At 33.4% G+C, this 21027-nt stretch overlaps 1 long non-coding RNA gene and 1 pseudogene across 2 annotated transcripts; both read left to right on the forward strand.

The window, feature by feature from the left end:
• Positions 1-6456: 6456 nt before the first annotated feature.
• On the forward strand, positions 6457-7023 carry LOC146899419 (uncharacterized). Its single transcript, XR_015021324.1, has 4 exons — positions 6457-6575; positions 6661-6697; positions 6774-6818; positions 6920-7023. It is a non-coding gene; the product is annotated as an uncharacterized LOC146899419 (long non-coding RNA).
• An 8647-nt stretch (positions 7024-15670) lies between these two features.
• On the forward strand, positions 15671-19305 carry LOC146899420 (F-box protein At4g22280-like; annotated as a pseudogene). The gene is made up of 4 exons (XR_015022650.1): positions 15671-15752; positions 16684-17674; positions 17825-18012; positions 18901-19305. The product of XR_015022650.1 is annotated as an F-box protein At4g22280-like (transcript).
• The last annotated feature ends 1722 nt before the right edge of the window (positions 19306-21027 follow it).

Consider the following 21027-nt stretch of genomic DNA (forward strand, 5'->3'; position numbering starts at 1 on the left):
GGGAAAGTTCACAGCTTAGCTCCCAAACATCCTCCATCTTTTAGAATTTCCAAAGCATATTTCCTTTGCGAAATGAATATACCTTTTTTTGACCGAGAAACCTCCACCCAAATCTTTAATCCAGAATTGATTATGCAAAACTGTTTCGGGACAATTATGGCATTGAGATCATTACCGATTATGAGGATATCATCAACATAGATCGCAACGCAAAAATGATTTGCCTTTCTTACATGTAAACAATGAGTAATCTCGCTTTTGATTGAATAAATCAAGCACCTTGAATAGGCTTTGTAGAGAACTTGGTAAACCATTGGCGAGAGGCTTGTTTTAATCCATATAAGGATTTATTGAGGCGACACACAAGGTTCTCCCCCGTCGATGAAAACCGGGGAGGAAGAGACATATAAATTTCTTCGTAAAGATCTCCATGAAGAAATGCATTGTGGACATCAAGTTGATGAAGTGACCAATTTTGAGCAGCGGCTAAAGCTAATAAACAACGAATTGTAACCATTTTAGCAAATAGGCGAAAAAGTGTCATGGTAATCAATCCCTTCAAGTTGTGTGTAACCTTTTGCTACTAACCGTGCTTTATAGCGTTCAAGAGAACCATCTGATTTGCGATTGATTTTGTACACCCAACGACAACCAATAGCTTGCTTTCCGGGAGGGAGAGGTGTGAGAGACCAAATATTATTGGACTCTAAAGCATCCAACTCGGATTGCATTGCTATTTGCCAATGAGATTGGGAGGCAGCTTGTTCATAACATATAGGTTCAACATCGTTAGTAATAGTTGCAATGAAGCATCTGTGTTGTGGTGAGTAACAATCATACGATATAAAATTGCAGAGAGGATATCGTGTACCTTTACTTGGAAAAGATGAAGGGAATGACAATGATTCGAGAGAACTTACTTGGTTACACACATAGTCACTTAAGGTTGCAGTGGGGGACATGAGTTCTTTGAGAACGACGCAAGGGGACAGATGGAGAAGATGAAGTGGCAGGGGTAGATTCTTCATGTGTTGGCTGAACAAGTGAGGAATCTAAGACGGCAATGGGTATGACGAACTGTTTTAGGTGGTGAAGAAGAAATGGATTCATATGGAAAAATATCCTCGTGGAAAATGACATCATGACTAGTGAAGACTTTATTAGATTCAATATCATATAATTTGTAAGCTTTCGACCAACCTGGATAACCAATAAAAACACATTTGGTGGCACGAGGAGAAAATTTATGGGACACATGAACATTTGTAGCATAAGCTAGACATCCGAAAACTCTAAGGTGGGAATAAGAGGGAATTTTTTCATAGAGTTTTTCGAAAGGAGTTTGGTGAGAAAGTATGGGTGTGGGCAACCTATTAATTATATGAACAAGCAGCGGAGACACATTACGCCCAAAAGTTTAAAGGGAGATGAGATTGAAAACGAAGAGCTCGAGCCGACTCAAGGATATGTCTATGTTTGCGCTCAACCACCCCATTTTGTTGAGGTGTATAAACGCAAGAATGTTTGTAATTAGTGCCCTGTTGTTTAAAAAATTCTCGCATAGAGAAAAACTCCCCTCCATTGTCAACTCGAATATTGGCTATAGTAGTATTGAATTGGGTTTTCACATAAGTGAAAAAATTGGTTAGAAATTTTGTTATTTCACTTTTATGATGCATTAGAAAAACCCAAGTAAAACGAGAAAAATCGTCTACAATAGTCAAAAAATATTTTGACCGGTCTAAATTTGCATACACTCTTTGATCCTTCAAAAAAAAAACATACACTCTTTGATTGGTCTAAATTTGCATGGGTCCAACCAAATTTATATGGGACCCACATAATTTGGTGGGACCCATGTAATATTTAACTACTCAAAATGAGTGTTGAAAAGTGTGTGTTAAAATGTGTGATGTACATTCCACGTTAAAAAAGATATACCCGTGTCTATTATTGATTGCTTATATATATTAGGGGCGGTTTTGTAGTTTTTTTTAGGAGGCCAAAATCGTAACTTTGGAAAAGTTAGGGGGCTAAAACTGCTATTAAGCCAACTTAATAACCTCGTCTTCAAAAAAACAAAACTTAATAACCTCGTGCAAATCAAATATATCTTCAATAATTGGTAAAATGTAACAGTATAATTATAGTTTTGATTTGATAAAAAATAATTGGTAAGCGAAGGGAAAAATTAAGGGTATGTTAGCATTGATGAAGTTTGTTTCGCTCACTAATTCTTCTTAATTCATTACTTTTTTCAAGGAAGTTTGTTTCGCTCACTAATTCTTCTTAATTCATTACTTTTTTCAAGATTTGGTAAATTGAGGGTCTAATGAGAATTGAAAATTTTGATATGTGAAGATGATAAAAATGTTTCAAGTTTATTGAAGATGATTTTGATTGTTGGGATAAGCTTCTAATGTATGGTAAATATCAGGTGAAACCTGAAAACAATGTAAAAGATAGAGTAGAGAGGTCTAAGATTAAAGAAAAAAGAGGGAAAAGTGATTATTGAACCGTAGAATGTTTATTCAACTTGTGTGATTGATTAATTCTCAATACAATGTGTCTCTTATATACACAACTGTAAAACATACCAAACTTTCCTAATAAAGTGCAACTAATTTTCATCATTTTACGAAATTAAGCCAAAAAAGTAAGTCTCTAACTAACTTCATCTTAACCAACTTAATTAGCTGATTCTGGTTACTTGATTAACAAGTAAACCCTATGATCAAGTAACTCTCAAACTAACTCCATCTTAACAAACTAACTACACACTAATTTATAGTATATATGATCATAAACATATAGTGAACAAACACGTCCTCAATGATGATCCTATAAGGTTGATCTTGTGTGCTGACCTTCTAGGACACATGATCCTCTTGACCCCTAATCATTTGAACAAAGAATTTTGCTCTTCTCCCAACACGTTTTGCTCATACCCAATCAAACTTCGAAAATGCTCCCGCATGAGTTAACTCATGCATGTGTTATACTCAACGTGAGTTAATTAACGATGTGCGAGTTAACTCAAGCGGGTGTTATACTCGGCGTGAGTTAACTCTCGTAAGAGTATTTTGGAAAGTTTGATTGGGAGTGAGCATTTTTGGTGGGAGAAGAGCATTTTTCTTGAACAAATAATCCTTTTGACAACTAATATGAATTATTTCAAGTCCAAACATTGATTTGTTTAAGTTTATTGATTATTGATTTTGATAAAGGTAGTTTTAAGATGGACGAAACTTAAAGTACAGTTCCATACATCCTATTTTAACTGTTACCCAATGAAAACATAACACGTGTACTCCTCACTTCTTCAGTTAACATTTAACGTTTATTCAATGACTCGCTTTATCAATACCCTATTGCTACGTCAACATCACCTCCTTCGTTGAGCTCCTGTCAAATATATCATCCTCGCAAAAGAATGAAAAGAGCGAGGATGTTTCAACTAATGCTTAAGTTATAATGTTTTAGAGAAATCGATTGTATAGTAGTTTATACGGCGACAACATGACCCTTCCAAATAACTACATTTTTCCAAATCTATTGAGATCAAAATTGGAGGTAGGTGGTTGGTTGAAATTGTTTCGTCCCTAATGACCCTTCGAATCACCTTCTGTTAGGTCTCTACATTATCCAATTATTTTCTTACGGATTTTTATCAATTTTGACAACTCATATTTTTCTTTGTAATGCAATGAAAAATTGAAGGAACCACTTTATGTTTCTGATATAATGGGTTGGAAGGATCTTGATGGAGACCGTTTCTATCTAAGCTATGTTTGGTAAAAATAGCAGATAACCGATAAGTTAACCGACAACGGATAACTTATAGCCGATGACTAATGACTTATAGGCGATAATTGAAGTGTACGGTTAAATAGCCGATAACGAGATAAATATTGTTTCAAAAAAAAAAAAACTAACTGATAAATATAAAATGACATAAAAGGACATTTTTAATTCATAATAAAATTGGGCAAAATTACACTTTTAGTCCCTTAATTTTATTTTAGAGAACAGTTTAGTCCTTTATCATTTTTTCATTTCAATTTTGTCCTTTTGATCCATTTACATATGAATTTTTAAGTTTAAAATTCATGATTTCATTTTCTTATGGTCTTTCGAGTCTTCAAATCTATGATCCTTGTCTATGTTTGTATAAGAATATTAAATTTGAAGCTTGAAAATGTATATGAAAATGGACAAAAAGGACCAAATTGAAATGAAAAAAAAGATAAAGGACCAAACTGTTATATGAAATTAAGTTAAGGGATTAAAAATGTAATTTTGCCTAAAAATTGTATCAATTAATATTTAAAATACTTTTTTTTACAAAATATTTTAAATACTTAGAATTTAATAATATAAATTTATTAATTTAATCTATCTTTTATATATTTATTTTAAATTTATTTTCATTAAAAAGTACTATACTTTACGGAAAAAAAATACAACACTAAAATATGTTTCTATCTATTATTATTTTTTCTATGCATTAATTTTAAATTATAAATCTAACAATAAAAATTATGAATCTACCCAAAAAAAAATTATGAATCCATAAAAACAAAGATATGAACACGTTTTACAAAAAATAAAATATATGAATACGTATATATAAACGTTATCCCCAGTACAATGATTGATAATTATAGCTTATATTTAATGACAAGTAAATTTTTTATATTTAATTATTTAAAATAAATTTAAATTTTGAATTAAAAGAAAATTTTAAAAGAAAATGATTAAAGTTATATTGATTGATGTTACTATTTCATTTATCTTTTAATTTTTTTTTGATTTATGTGTGTGTGCCTAAATGCTTGTGCCTACACAAGACTTTCTTCTTTGGGTCTTGCTTCTCTAGCAAGTTTCTTTGTTTAAAAAAAGAAAAAAATAATAATTAAAAAGAAAAAAGAAATATTTGTACTCTAAAAACAGAAACCAAACTTTACTATTCATTTTCATTTCCCGCGAACTCTAACGAACTAGAGAGAGAGTCTTCACTTCATCTTCTTCTTCATCTTCGTCATCGCGTTTTCATCTGTGAAGTGTAAGTTCCTCCCTAATCTTTCTTCTTCTCTTGTTCAACTATCACTATCTCATCTTTCTCTTACTTTTCAGGCATTTCTGCTCAATCTCTTCCATCCTTCCTCAAATTCAAATCACAGCTTTGTGAAAATGTAAGTTTACGATTTCGTTTTCTTATCGCATCTTCTCTGTTCTGCTTAATTCTTTCCTTTCTTTTGCTTTTCTTCTAGTGGCTTTTGTTGCTTTTCGCGCGCTGTTTCTTGATTCCGATTTCGTCACCTTTTCTGCTAAGTTCACAATTTATTCTCTTGTTTGTTATGATTTCACTGTTCTGATTATGTTTCATGTTGATTTCGTTAATTTCAGTGGTGCTCATGTTTCCAATTTTCCGGATTCTGATTTCGTTGCATTTTGTGCTAAGTTCGCAATTTCTAGTCTCGTTCATGATGATTTCACTGTTCTGGTTATGTTCATGTTGATTTCGTTTAGTTCCATGGTGCTCATGTTTCTTGATTTGGTTTTAGTATCTTGTGATTCAAAAATTCATCATGAATGCACTTTTCTTTTTTCAATTCAAGGAAATCAGCATTGGTGTTTGCTTTGTAGATTAAGATATTTAGTGTTGATGGAAGTATCATGTTCTTTTTTGGCATCTCATTATTGATATGGTCGGTGTCGCTAGGGTTGAAAATGCAAACCGGATAGTAGTGGATGCGACATCGGTTTTAGTGTATCAATTGCGTTTCGGTTGGAGTTTATGTACTTTGAATTGAAAGAGTATTATAGTTGTTGGTTATATCAGTGTTGTTAAATACCAGCCATGGCGGCACTGTTGAATAGTGGAATCCAAACAAATCGCAATCGATACACTATTTAATACAAATATCGTGAAATGGCGGATATTATAACACTGTTACGTATAGAATTTGAACATACCGCTATTTTCCGCAATCTTCAATTACAGCACTAGGCTGTATTTCTTGAATAAGCCTCAGGGCTGTAGATAATTGCTAATTTTGGATCTTTCAGTCAAGCGTATGCTACTAATGTTCTATTTTCTTTTACCTCTAATTTTGTTTTGTAACCTTCATTATATGGTTAATTTGATTTCCAGAAACAAAGATATGATGAGATTTTGCCCAAACTGCCATAGTCTGCTGATGTTGGAACTTGCAACGGATGATGATGTAACAAAATTCTACTGTATTACTTGTCCTTATGTTCACCGCATACAGGAAACAATAGAGGAGAATGTTTTGCTGGTCAAGAACCCTCCCACATCTGCAAAAAAATTTACCCCTGGTGGATGGTGCTTTTCACTCTCACTCTCTCTTGTCCTCATATTATCATATTAACTAATTAATCTATATATAAGAAATTGTCTATTTTTTTCACTTTTGCAGTAGTGATGTATGCATGAAGGAGCATGTTGAGCATGAAAGGGCTTATGCACAACATTATGCAAATGAGAGAGAGAGAAGAGCTGAAGAAGAAAAAGAAAAGGCTTATTCTGAAGCCTTTTCGCTATTCATGTATATATATTCTATCTCTTCCTCTCTCTTAAATGTGGTTTCTTTTATTGTTGTGTTTTGATTATTGTTTGATTCTCTTTTACAGGAAAGAGGGTGGAGGTTTTTCAACCTCTGAGGCTATGGTAAGTTAAACTTTATAAATCAATATCATTTGGTTTTATTTAAGCTCGAATTAACATTCTTAATTAAAAAATTTAGGGACTTAAAGAGGCAACTATGATGTGGCAGACTATGACTGATGTGGTGAGTCCCTTAGAAAGTTTTGATTGTTTTTCTTTTTTTCTTTATTGTTATATATAATGTAATGTAATTTTAATTTGATTTATGTGATCCCATTGGATTAGCAAAAGAAGGCTTGGCTGAATAAGGTTGCTAGTGACAAGGCTAAAGGGAAGGCTCCCGCAAACGAGGTGGTGAACATTTCTGATGATGATGAGGATTAAAAAGGTATTTCATCTATCACTCTGAATTCAAAGTTTATATCAGTAGGTTAATTCAAAATCTGATTTGTTTTCCTGCTTCCAATGTTCATGATTTAAAATTGCTCCAGTCCCTCTGCTTTGTTGAAAGATGCATCTGTCCCTCTGCATTAAGTTAATCTTTTTATGCATTATGAGTCAATTAAGTACTTTTAAGTGTTGTATTATTATTATAGACTTATAGTAATATACGTAGTGACTTAAAGGCTATATAATACACCATGGTGAAATTAACCTTAACGAGCCAGCTCTCATATTGTTCTCAGAGTTGATCTTAGTGATGTTCCTTTATCGGTCACCACACTTTGTCATAAGAGTATTAGCAAACAAACCATCTTTGGGAGAACTATAAGTATTAAAAAGTTTAGAACGATTTCCCGCTGTTATCTTATTATATTAGTAGAAAATAATAATCGAGTAAGAGAGTGCATATTTTAAATTATTATATGGAAAACTGCGTATTTTAAACTGTTCTATGGAAAATCTGAAGCATCATTCCAATTTCCCTCAAAGTTTGATGTACATTCTACAACTACCGTTATCTGAGTATCTTTGTTTCTCTAATCTGTTATGTCAAATAAAGTACTATGATTCCACTTAGAGAGAATGGGACTGCTACTAACCATGCTTTGTGTGCTAAAGTTGTACCTGGGTGTGGATAATTCTGTATTTCTGGTTATACATGCTTAGGATATTATAATGTTTTGAAGTCCCTAGTATTTATCTTGACCTTTGTGTTCCATTTGTTATTTGTTACTACTTTACTCAAATACTTTATGACGCTAGTTTCAGCAATCTTTATAGGAACTTTGTGCTTGGATGAATGTCTATTGCAATCAGTATATTGTGCTGTGATTTGTTTTGATGGCCTCCGATCTCCATTTATAACAAAAAATAATGAAATTTAATCACATGCCTCATTAGAATGCTTTGATTTCACTGATGTCAAGTGAAAGGTACTAAATTGAAGGTGCCACAACAGTTTTTTTTATATAAGCAGGTGTCACAAAAGTTATTTCATTGCTAAGAAGCATATTAAGTTTCAAGTGCATAATTTCATATATGTTGTGTACAAATTGTTGTAAGTTTGTAACCAAACTTGATCTGCAAATGAAAAAAGAAACCGTCGTAGCAGATTTAGAATTCTTAATGGGTTTATGTCTTTTAAACTTCAAATGAAATTTCACAAGTTACAACAAGAACTCATATTGAGAACTCATTCAATGCAACTGGAGGAATTTGTGAATTGAATCTACATTTGGTACGATTTACAATCTGTTGTGTTCAGTTTTCTTAATTTAATAAGTGATATAGTTATCTTAAGTTCTCGTCATTCAAGTTCCATCTTACATTGTGTTTCATTAAATTTTTGTGTATATATACAATTACTTAACTTTAAAACCTGATCAAATAAAAAGACATCATTCCTATGCATTAAAATTATATGACATTTTTGGTTTGTTTATGCAGGATTTGAGTTCTTGTGGGGTAGAATCGAAGTTTCAGGCTGCTATAGTTCTTACCTTCTTTAAGAAATGGATTGTTAAAGACAGATACTGTTAAACATAGGAGTTTTCATCTAAAAATGTTCATGAGCCACAAGTGAAGTGGCATACATATATTCACATGGTTATCGTATAGTTGTTCTTAATTAGGTGCTTTTCAGAGGTAACTGTTGATCAGACATATCTTACGTAATTGCTTCTCCTAATTACCATTGGATTTGACTAATTGTAGTTAAAATGCTTATCATTCTTATTACCATAGAGTATAATATCATAATCAGGCTTCAAATTCAATGTTCAGCTACATCTTAAGACTTTGTCTCATTTATTTTAGATTAATCAAATCTCCTGAAGCTTTTCATTTATGATTTTTTTCACAACATTGTTGTCTCTCAAGTCTTAATTGTTGAAGACTCCCTTTAACAATTAGATAAACAATTCCTCAAAGTTCACTCAAGGAACCTTTCAATCTCACTAATTCAGCAATTTCCTCCACTTGATGTATAAGTTATGCTATCATTTTTAGCCTTTCAATTTCTTGTCTTAATCACTAATCTTCCATTCTTGATATCATTAGTTCTTATTTTATCGTATCATAATCATTGTCATATAATTATCTCTCTAGCTTTTCAATACTGGAATTTGTGCGCTATAACCCAAATAACCTTTTCAACAGATGATGTACAAAATCTCATATAAATTACGTAACATTTTGGGTCAAAATATTGTCTCAAAATTGCAATCAGAATGAGTAAAAAAAAAAATTTAACCTTGGCTTGCACTGATGCATCAAAATGTTGTGTGTAGAATAAGGTGTTATTTGTAACACAAGCTTGTAAGATGGCTATATATAGCCAAGTACCTAATGAAACAAGCAATGTGGGTTTTACCATCTTGACAAGTGGTATTTTGGGCTCCTGTTAAGTCTCTATTTCCAAAAGGAAAATGTAGTTTTGTTTGGAGAGAGAGAGAGAAAGAGTTAGTTACGGTGGTTAGTTACCAGGAGATGGTGGTTAGTTACGGTGGCGACAGTTATCTTCATCTTCTACCACTTAATCCTTCTTCACTGCATTCTACCACTTAATCCTTCTTCACTGCAATGACAATCAAAATCGTTCCTTTAGCTTGCAAATCCCAAATTCGATGGTTTCTACGATCATTGGTCAATATTGATGGAGAATCTTCTTCGCCGCAAATAATATTGGAATCTTATTGAACATGGTGTCATTGTTGCTCCACCAAATGCAACACCGGAACAACGAAGGCTTGCTGAAGAAAGAAAACTTCGTGATGCGAAAGCAAAGAATTATCTCTTTCGATCCATTGATCACTCAATCATGGAGACAATTCTTGTTCGTGACACAACGAAGGATATCTGGGATTCCATGCGTAGAAATTATCAAGGTTCTTTAAAGGTTAAACGAGCTCAATTGCAAAGTCTTCGTCGTGAATTTGAAGTTCTCGCCATGAAAGAAGGTGAATCGGTGAACGAATATCTAGCAAGAACTGGTGCGATTGCAAATCGCATATGGTAAAATATTGGAGCAAACTCTAATTGTGGAGAAAGTTGTGTTATATGACTTCAAAGTTCAACTATGTTGTTTGTTCGATTGAAGAATCCAAAGTGATGTTATTACGCAATGAAATTGACAAGTGAACCAAATCGTAGCAAGTAATAAAGTAGTATGTTTATCGTTCTCCACATGGATTGTCGTTCAACTTAGCAAGTAATAAAGTAATAAGTTTATCATTCTCCACAGAGATTGTCATTCAACTTAGCAATTGATAAAACTTATTTTCCAAGGGTGAAAGTAAAATAAAATCAGTAGGATGCAAGTTGACCCCTTTGGGGTCAGCTGACCCCACTCTTTGTCAATTTTTTTAACCAATAATACTATATTTTTATATGTTTGACACCACTATATTTTTTTCTTTTGAAGAAAACCCCACTTTAATTTTTAGGTTGCTCACACATGACTCAATATAAACTATTATATTATATTTGAGTTAAACAATATAAACTACTCCCTCCGTTTAAAAAATGAGTGTCGTTTTAGCCAAATGCACACATATTAAGGAATGGAATAAAGTAGTCAAATGTCATAACAATTTTACCAAATTATCCTAATCAACTATTGGTTTATTTTTCATTAAAGAAAAAATAATACTTTGGAAGTAGTGTAACATAACATTAATTGAAGGGTACAATTGAAAAGAAAAAGTTATTATTGCATTGGAAACCGAAAGTGACATTCATTTTGAAACAATTTTTTTTGGCTAAAACGACACTCATTTTGAAACGGAGGGAGTATTATATTATATTTGTTAAAAATAGTAGTACTGCTTTTACTTTATACATTGAAAAAAATATTAAAATAAAATTGGTGGTAACAAACTCACTAATAAAAAGAAGATGAAAAGTTAATCATCTGCCGTATTGCTTATTCAATGGTGTACTTTCAAGAATGATGGTGGAAACTAGAAAACATATACTGCTTATCCAATGATGTACTTACTTTTGAAGTTAGCGTTACTTTTACCCTTGGCTACTACAATCGTTGAAAGGAGTGTCTCTACTATGAATTATGAAGAATCAAATGCGCAATCGTATGGGAGATGAGTTTTTGAATGATTGTTTGGTAACATACATTGAAAGTGATATATTTGATAGTGTTGAAAATGAAAAAATCTTTAACGCTTTCAGAATATATGTCACGAAGAGGGCGATTGTAATTCTTCGTGTCATTAGTTTTGATATACAATAATATACTTTTTGTAGTCTTCATTGTTTTTCTTAATGGTAACGACTTCATCATTGTTTTATCTTGGTTTCTCGGGTGTCAAGCATTGATTAGGCTTGAACCTTCTTAACCTTTGATATCTTCATTTTTCTTGGGAAGGGAAAAATAAGAAAAACCCTTGAGAATCGAGGTCCGGGAGTTGTTTTCGCTATAGGAAGGTGTTAGGCACCTATAACGACTCTAGTATTCTATAGGAACCGTCTTTACTTTCTACACACGCGCTTTATTTTTAATTGCTATTTGAAAATGTTATTTACACCTAAGGGTTTGCTAGGTTAAGAATTGGAGGGAGAAGAATGTGTTTGATTTTTTGTTTTATTGGACTTGGAGAAGTTTTGACTTCTTGCCTACATACCCTTTTAAGGGATCAAACTCCATGTAGTTCTCTTCCAAAAAGAGTTTTTATTTTTGTTGGTTGATTTTAAGTTTGAAAATGGAATTTTGAAGAATTGAGATGAGAGGCCTCAAGGGCATAAGCATTGGGAAAATGTGAGGTGGAATTAGTCATTTTGCAAAATAAAGTCTAAGTATGATTAAAATTCATTAATGGTTTTTGTTAAAGAAAATAAAGGAAAAAGGAGGAGTTTTGACTCCTATTTTTTGGAAAAAAAAAGTTTTCAAGTGAGATTGTTCATGTTTATTTGGAAAATAGATTTTTTGCCTAAGTGTAAAAACCTAAACATACATCTAAACATACATTTAGAGCATACACACCCTAAACATACATCTAAAGTATCCATGTGAGGTGTGTGCTTGTGTCGGTGAGTGTCGGTGTACATGTTTAGAGTCCATTGTCCTTTTACATAGCCCTAGTTTACATTCTACTTCCATGCCAAGAAAATAAAAGCAATAGGAAATTACAAAACCCCTAGCTTATACATGCTAATCCTTTGCAAAATTAAAGTGCAAGAAATAAGAGATGAGAATATGAGATGGAGGATGAGATGCTCATGAGATATATGAAACATGAAGTAAAGGATTAGTAGCACAAGGTGTAATATGATGAAAAACATAAGCAAGTAAAAATGATATAACAAATGGTGAAAGTAACAACACAAAAAGCCATCAAAACATGCCAAAAAAGTGGTAAAATACACCTAAAATTCACTCACAAAGGCAAGGTAAATATATGACTTCTAATCCTCACATTTCAACAAATTTCCAAAGGTTTCAATTCAGTTTTAACAATTGGAATTAGAGGAAAATATCAAGCCAAGCAATTAGGATGCATTTTAGGCCTATTTCGCATTTATTATTCACAAACAAAAACTCACATAACTTGTAAAGCAAGGTATTGACAAATCACACCACAAACAAGTAACAAAATCACAAATTCAGAGGCATATTCACCACAAAATTCACACATCAATATTCAATATCTCATATCCAATTTTCAAGAGCAAGAACATGCAAGATTTCACAAAATTTAACACAAAACATAACACATAAGCAAGAGAATATCACACAAATTTTTATCAACTTTCAACATGTGAAATCATCATAAAAACATCACAAATATATCAAGAAACATATAGGAATTTTCTAGAAATTTTCCACAAGTTTTTTAGGTATAGCAGGGGTTCAATTATCAAAACACCATGTCAAAATAGAAAAAAAAAAAATAGACAAAAACGAAAACCGCATGGAAACAAAGCCCAAGCTCAAAGTCACCGATGGATCCTGGATCATCCAAACGCCTCGGGGCGTTGGATTGATCCAACTCCCTCAAAACCTTAGATCCAAAGGCTAGGAACACGTAGCGCACCATAAGACAAAGCAGAACACACAACAACCAGATCTACACCGTACACGTAACCGAGAAACATCAAACGGCCAAAAATGAAGGAGAGACCGGTTTGGGAGCGAACTGCATCGGTTCGGTGTGAACCGGTCCGGTTCACTCCCTATAAAAGCTCGTGAGCCGGTTCTCACTTCATTTCCAACCGATCTTTCTCTTTCTTCTTCTCATATCTCTCTCGTTCTCTCTCCTTCTCCATCCTAACCTAACAGCGCCGGTAAGGTGGAGGAACGATGATAAGCACACCGTAAACCTTAAAGAACGACGGAATCGTCGTCTTCTCCGGTGAGAAAGATGGATTCCGTCCGTTCTTCTCTTATATTTCCCGAAAACGAAGGTTTAACGGCGTGTTTTCACCGTTCTCCATTCTTTAACCCTAGATCTATGAAATACGAAGCATAACAAACACAAATCACATTACGGAAATAGATTTTTTGAGAAATTAGGGTTTACCGGAAGTTTGATCGGGGAAGAGAGTTGCGAAACGCCTGGAAAACTTCACGTCGTCCTCTTCGTCTTCTCTCGGTAAGCTCTTTCACCGAAATAAACTGGTTATTCTCTCCTTCTTCTTCACCGGTGTAATTCGCTTCGTTTTTACTTCGATTCCTCTTCTTTTCTTCCTCGGCCTTCTTCTTGTGATCGCGTTCACGCTTGAATTGCAAGAAGAGGAAAAACGGTTTGGTGATGAAGATTCTCGCGAGAGAATCACCGAGAACCGTGCGATTTTGATCGAATTTGGTGAGAACTTGTTGAATTGGAACGATTTTGGTTTGGATTTCGGAAATTTGTATTGATTTCGAGATTGAAGTTGAAGGTTGTTGAAGTTCTTGATGAACTTCTTCAACTTTCTCGGGTTTCAATTCGGTTAGAAGAGAGAGAGAATGTGGAATTTTCGTTTTGGTGAGGTGGCTTCCAATGATTGATTCGAGAATTTCTACGGTGACGTGTTGGCTTTATAGCCGACAAGTGTGACCCTTCGGCCAATGGATTGCTACCACGTGTTCCCGGACCGTAACTAACCCTTTGGGCCATTCCCGCCATTCCTGAAATTTAAAGGACCACACCGCAATAATAGAAAAGGGACTAAAAACAAAATTTAAAAACTTAAGGACTAAAGTGCAAAACAAACAAAGGACCAAAATGAAAGTAAAATAAAATTGGAATAAAATTTGGTAAATTGAAATTAAAGTAAAGTGAAACCAAAAAAATAAAATCAACAAAAGGACTAAAATGAAACAAATACACAATGAGGTATTTTAAAATACCTCTCTGTCAAAATTTTAATAGGAAATGACCAAAATGCCCCCGGGGACTAAACCGACTCAAAATGACCGTAATGCAATTTTTGAAAATGTTTTTATCAGAGAATTAAAGCAAGAATTTGTGCAAACAAGTTGAAAAGACTCGAGACCATTTACAGGACTGAAATGAGTTTGAATGCCGGAAATGACTAAAATACCCTTTTGTATGATTTTTGCAAATAAACTTGAAATAAAATGCGGGAAAGTGTGCAATGGATCGAGGGACTTTCCAATGACTTGTAATGCAAGAAAAACTTTTTGGATGGTTTTAAATGCAAGAAAACACAGACGAATACACGGTTGAAAATATTTTCAAAACAAAGACAAGAAATATGCAGATAAAGCATGGTAAAATATCAAAGGTAAAACAATAGCAAATTGGCAATCTCTCAAGAGTAATAGACACATATCGAGAGATGGAAAAACATTTTGAGCAAGTATTTTTAGGTCCAAAATTAGGGTATAACAATCATTTTAATGGTTATGATTTTATATATTTTTGTATAAATATTTATGATAAACGAGCTTGACCCCACTATCTCGAAATTTCCGGATTCGTCCCCGAATAAAATTGAATAAAATTGAAGAGTTGCGAGTTAAATTGTCCTTCCCAACAAATAAGAAGGGGTTCACCTTAGAACCATGATAAAGAGGTTTAGATGCTCATGACTACAAACATCTTAGCAAAACATTAAAAAACAACCCTAGAGAGAACAAGAGAAGGAAGGAATTTTGCCTTGAAGCTTGACTATTACATGAACCGTCATGTTCTTAATGAATAATAATGAGTGTCTCGGTCTCTATTTATAGCAAAGATTAGTTAAGATTTAAGAGATGAAAACTAGGGTTTTTGCACCGATACAACCTCGGAAAACAAGTTGCGTGCAATTTCTGCCCACAAATTTCGCTACGTAACTTGTGATGCGAAAATCTTACGTTTTCATCCTATTTTCGATAGTTCTTCCATCTGAAAACTACTAAGAACTTGAAATGAACTTTTTCTACTTGCATTTCAAAAATGTTACTTCCCTAGAATAAATAAAGAAAACAAACGTCGTTCAAAAAAAAAAAAAAACAAATAAAACAAATAAATAATAAAAAAAAACAAATAAAAACAACCGTATCTAGGATTTTCAGAAAACAAAACAAAATCTTGGGACAGAGAGCGCACGCGTACAACATTATACAATTTTTTGAAGGGACGTATAACATTACACAGCTTTTCTCTCTCTTCTCTCTCACATACCGCCGTACCAAAAAAGCAGAGACAATTGAATGAAGTCGAATTGAGAGGTGAGAAACTGTAATTTCGTATCTTTAATTTCATTTGCTTACGGTTGCTTTTGAGGAGAGAGGTTCCTGTGATCTATTTTTGTATGTTTATGCTTCAGAATTCTTTTTCTCTATTACTAGTAATCGATGCACTTCTGTTTAGACATGGCAACACAACCGCATCCCCACCCGCCCCGATTTTAACGCGGAAAAACCGAATTAACTGGGTCCGGGAGCGGGAAAACTTGGACTTTTAATGCGGGGCCGGGGTCGGGGATACTCACATCCGCCCCGCACCCTTTACGTGAATTTACCTTATTATCTTATTTTCCCTCATCTTTCTCATTATTTTTTTTATTTTTTAGCATTTTTAATTATTATTGTTTCATCTTCATCTTCTGTTCAATATTCCATGTGCAGGTTATGTTTTTGAAATTTTGTACCACAAAGTTTTGTTAAACAATTGGCTTTCTTTGCTATCGATTTTTTTATATTAATTTGTTTAGTTTCGTCAGGTAAATTATGTTCCTGAATATTCAATGTTTATTTGTCGTTAGTGTTTTAAGTTGGAAGCTTGTTGTCATAGTTGAATTAATAATTTGTTGTCAATAGGAACTAATTTGCTTGCTTACTGTGATTTTTATCTTCTAATGTTTTTGTGGGTGGGGGTGGGGGCGGGGCCGGGAAACCAGTCCCCGTTGGGGGCAGGTCTCGGGGGTAAACTTTCTATCCCTGCCGGGTTTGGGGGCGGGGGCAGGGCTGGGTGTTCTAAAACCCGCCCCCGCTCCGCCCCGTTGCCATGTCTACTTCGTTTCTTGATTGTTTGACACAATAGCGATTTTAGATATATGATGTAAAAACAAGTGAGTTTCACAAGTATTTGAGTTTTTATAACTCGTTATTGATGGTGTTTTTGTTATTATGTTTTTACTTATTCGTGGAACTTTGTTAGGTCACTCAAGTAAATGTTACTAAAGATAAAGAAACAAAGGAGTATTGAAGATGGAAAGACAAAATAAACGTGTTGTAGAAACAGACAGACTCAGTGACCTTCCCGACCATGTCCTTCTTCATATCATTGAATTTATCAACATAAAACAATCTGTTCAGACCTGCGTTCTGTCTAAACGATGGAAGGACCTTTGGAAACATCTCACTAATCTAAAGTTCCATCATTCCTACCCCGACAATAGTGATATGTTCTGCAAATTTGTGTCCCAGATTTTGTCCGGTCGCAACCACTATATTCCCCTTCATAGCCTAGATTTTGAGTATGAGGATCACGTAGATCCCCCTAGAACTACACTCCTAGAGGTCATGAGATATGCTGCATCGTCGCATAATATGCAGCAACTCACAGCCTATGCTGCAGTAAGGCAAATTAGTGATCTTGAATTGCCCCTTCCATATTTTACAGTCGTTCTTTGACATATCTTAAGCTTGGCTTTTGGCAGATATATGGCTCAAATAATGGTAAGACAATGTTTCCAAAATCCTTGAACTTGCCATCATTGAAAACCTTGCATCTTTGGTGTCTCACTTTCACTACTAGTGATGATGGCTGTGCCGAGCCCTTTTCAGCCTGTAACATGTTGAATACATTGGTCATTATTTGTTGTTATTTACAGGACGATGCACAAGTGTTATGTATATCCAATTCTAAGGTTTCTAATTTGACCATAGGTAGTAACTACGTGTACGATGAAGCTCACAATTACAAAGTTGTGCTTTGTACTCCAAATCTTACTTCTCTTACTGCCCGTGGTCGTCCTACTTTCAACGCACCCTCTACACACAATCTACCTTTTCTAGAAGAAGTAAATATTGATTACACTTATTATTACAGACCGCATGAAGATTCCGTCTTGATTAGTTGGTTGCAATTACTTGCTAATGTTAAGATAATGACAATCCGTTTTAAAACCCTTGTTCAGATACTATGTGTAAGTTACTTTAAAATCTTTTCTCCTCTTTATTTTTGATGTTTCTTATGAAATATCTGTCCTTATGCCTAAAACTTCCCATTAAACAAACAATATTTTCTTTCAAATATTCATTCATTAGAATGTATCCAATTAACTCTTTTTATACAGGCTCTCAAAAATACTGGTTCAATGAGTGTTCAACCTCCTTGCTTTGTTCGATTGAAGTCGTTGAAAGTGGAATTCAAGTCATTAGATGAAAACACATCTAATAGGGAAGTAAGAAGAATGGTGAAGTTCCTACTTCAAAATTCTCCACCTGCTAGACTTGATATCATTAGGCAAGCTTAACTATCTAGGTATTGATTTTCTGCTTCATTTTTTTGTCTCTCTATCTGATGCACTCTTCATAATGAGTGCCTTGTTTATGTCTCTATTATATACTTTTGAAGTTAAATGAGGCTCTCTACCCTAGTCTATGGAAACGAGTTACCTATACTATTTGATTCAATCTAGTAGGAATTTACCGATGGATGATCAAAATCTTAATTTTGTAGGGAGCATTGACTGATCAGATTATGTGCTAAAATTTTCTACACTGATTGAGTTATTAGTGAGTAAACAACTATTTCAGTTCTTTAATATGTATCAATATTACCAAAAAAATAAATAAATCTGGATATGTATTTCGTTGGTCAGTTTGATCCCAAGATGTATCTTTTTTAATTAATTTGTTCATCGAATATGTCTTTCGCTAGCTAGTTAGTTTGGCCCTTGAAATTACCAACAGAAGACACACTCCATGGTATTTTGTGACACACTCAATGATTGTTTCCCATGAAAAGAATTCACGAGAAAATAATGAAATAAATAGTAATGAGAAAAAAATGATTTATTTTATGAGATTAAGGGGCATCTACTTTTGGTGTAAACAAGAAGAGTCCTCTGTATTGACAATTTAATTTTTAAATCATGAGTCATCTGTTTTGACATATTTATGAGAATAAAAGTGGGATGTTGTGGAAAAAATAATGAATTTTCATTGTTTGTCACTTTATAACTGCTTTACACCAGTAGTTTATGTCTGTTAAACTCTTATTCTATTCAAAGAAAATTAGGAGAAGCCTAAAAAGTATGATCAAGTTATTTTATTTGCTTATTTCTAGCTTTCTTTGATAGTGTGGTTTTTCCCCTTTTCATTCCTAAAAAGGTTATTTATTTGTTTCTAGTATTTGTTTGATATGCAGGTTCGGTGTTGGTGCAAGGCTTGAAGTGGCATAACGATGGTGGTGGCAGTGATTTCGAAATGGTGGTGGCAGTTATTCCAAACTTTTTTGTTTCTGACTCTTCCATCAGAGCAAAATTCCACTATGGGAGAAGAAAAGAAGAACTCGAAAACCAGGAATTCTGTTATGATTCAATTTGGTTCAACGATACACATAGTTAGTGTCAGCTCATGCCAACTGTTCTAACTAACTACGTGTAAACCAAATGCAAATGAAATTACAAAGTGAAATAAAGATAGCTAATAAGTGACTTGTGCTGCAAGCTAAGTAACTTATGTTATTTCTTCCTCTTTTTTCTTTATATGCTAACATTCCAAACTACATTCTTTTTTGAGATAGTTATTTGATAAAATATTCCAAACTAAATTATTATGATGTCTGCCTAGAGATTTTGATAGTTGTTGTGTTACATGCAAAATTAAAAATATAGATCGAGCGAAAATACTAATTATTCGTGCCAATCAAAGCCATTTTGAGGTGACGTTGTTTCAAATATATAAAGTTTATGCAAATATATAAAGTTTTTATGTATTATTCATAAGTTTGTTAATTAAGGTAGTTTATGAAAATATAATTTTTATTAATGTTAACTTATGAATTAACATAAAAATTTATTTATTTTTCTAAACTATTTTTCATAAACTTAAAAATAAGTCAATCTGTTGATAAAAAAAAATTCAATCCAAACATGCTCAAATTGTCACATGAAGAGTGTTCAAAAAGTCTTTCAAGACAAGTAATTATCAGTTTCTTGGCACCAAAAGTTCAAACTCAAGGAAGAAACTTTGGAAAGGAAGTCCTCGAAATTTAGAAGACACACACATTCATGCAAATAAGGAGTTGGTTTATTATCCTCTCTCTATATCTTGTAAAATTAAACCCTCCGGTCACATTTATAAGCAAAAAAACATTTTTAGGTTCATTGAATACATAATGTATTTGATCTATATTATTGACCAAATACATTAAGTATTGAATGAATCTAAAAATGTTTTTTTGCTACAAAAACCGGAGAATTCTCAAGCGTGCTTTATTACGGCGGTCATGTTTAACCGCCACTATATACGTTTATTGTGGCAGTTTTAAGAGCCGCCACTATTGTTCGTGTATTGCGGCAGTTTTAACCGCCGGTATTGACATATTTTGTTTAACAAATTTAGTTTGCCAATTACGGCAGCTTTAGCCGCCGGTATTCTCAATTTCGTTTTTCAAGATTTCGCGCACTTACACTCGTTTGGTAGAGGAGAAAAAGGAGAGAGAGAAGTTGAAGAGAGAGAAATAGGAGAGAAGTCCTAAACTTCTCTTGTTTGGTTGTGGTGAGAAAGAGAGAAGAGAGAGTTAAATCTCGTGGGACCCACTGCTTTTTTAATCTTCTCATGGCTGCGAAGAAACAGAGGGGAGAGTTGCAATTTTTGCTATTTTCCAGTTATACCCCTCATTGCATCAGAAAAGACAAACGTAAATATTATGAATGGTTGTGCTATCATGTATGATGTATTGTGAAGGTTATTGCACTTTTAATTAATTTCATGATAATATTCCTAAAGAAAAATTAACTTAGCAATAAAAAATAATATGAACACACTTCTGTATAAACAATTAACATATTTTTTTACGTAATGGAACCGTTTATTAATTAACATAATTAATTAATAAAAATTATTCATTTTTTAATTAATTATAATAAAGATTTTAATTAACGTTGATAAAAAATGTATTTCGGGTAACATAAATTATTTTTTGACCAAAGAGAACATAAATTATGTTTTTCTACTCAAAACAATTATTTAGTTTATTTTTATTTTGTTTAAGGGTATTATTGTCCTTTAAAAGCAATTACATTATTCTCTCTCTTCTATCTCTCTTATCTTTCTCTTCTACCAAACATCCATCAAATCTACTCAATTTCTCACCTTTTTCTCACTTGTTTCTCTCTTCTCAAACTCTTTCTTACCTACTTCTCTCTTCACAATTTCTCTTCGTAACCAAACACACCCTTACAGATTTAAGTTCCCCCCTTTATTTTGTACCCCCCAAAAAATATCTCATTATCCTTTTTTCCATTAATTATTTTATTTTTAGTACCTC

This window comes from Medicago sativa, chromosome 8 (assembly GCF_051527215.1).
Source record: "Medicago sativa cultivar Bolivia chromosome 8, Bolivia_mono, whole genome shotgun sequence".
In the NCBI taxonomy this organism is placed as follows: domain Eukaryota; kingdom Viridiplantae; phylum Streptophyta; class Magnoliopsida; order Fabales; family Fabaceae; genus Medicago; species Medicago sativa.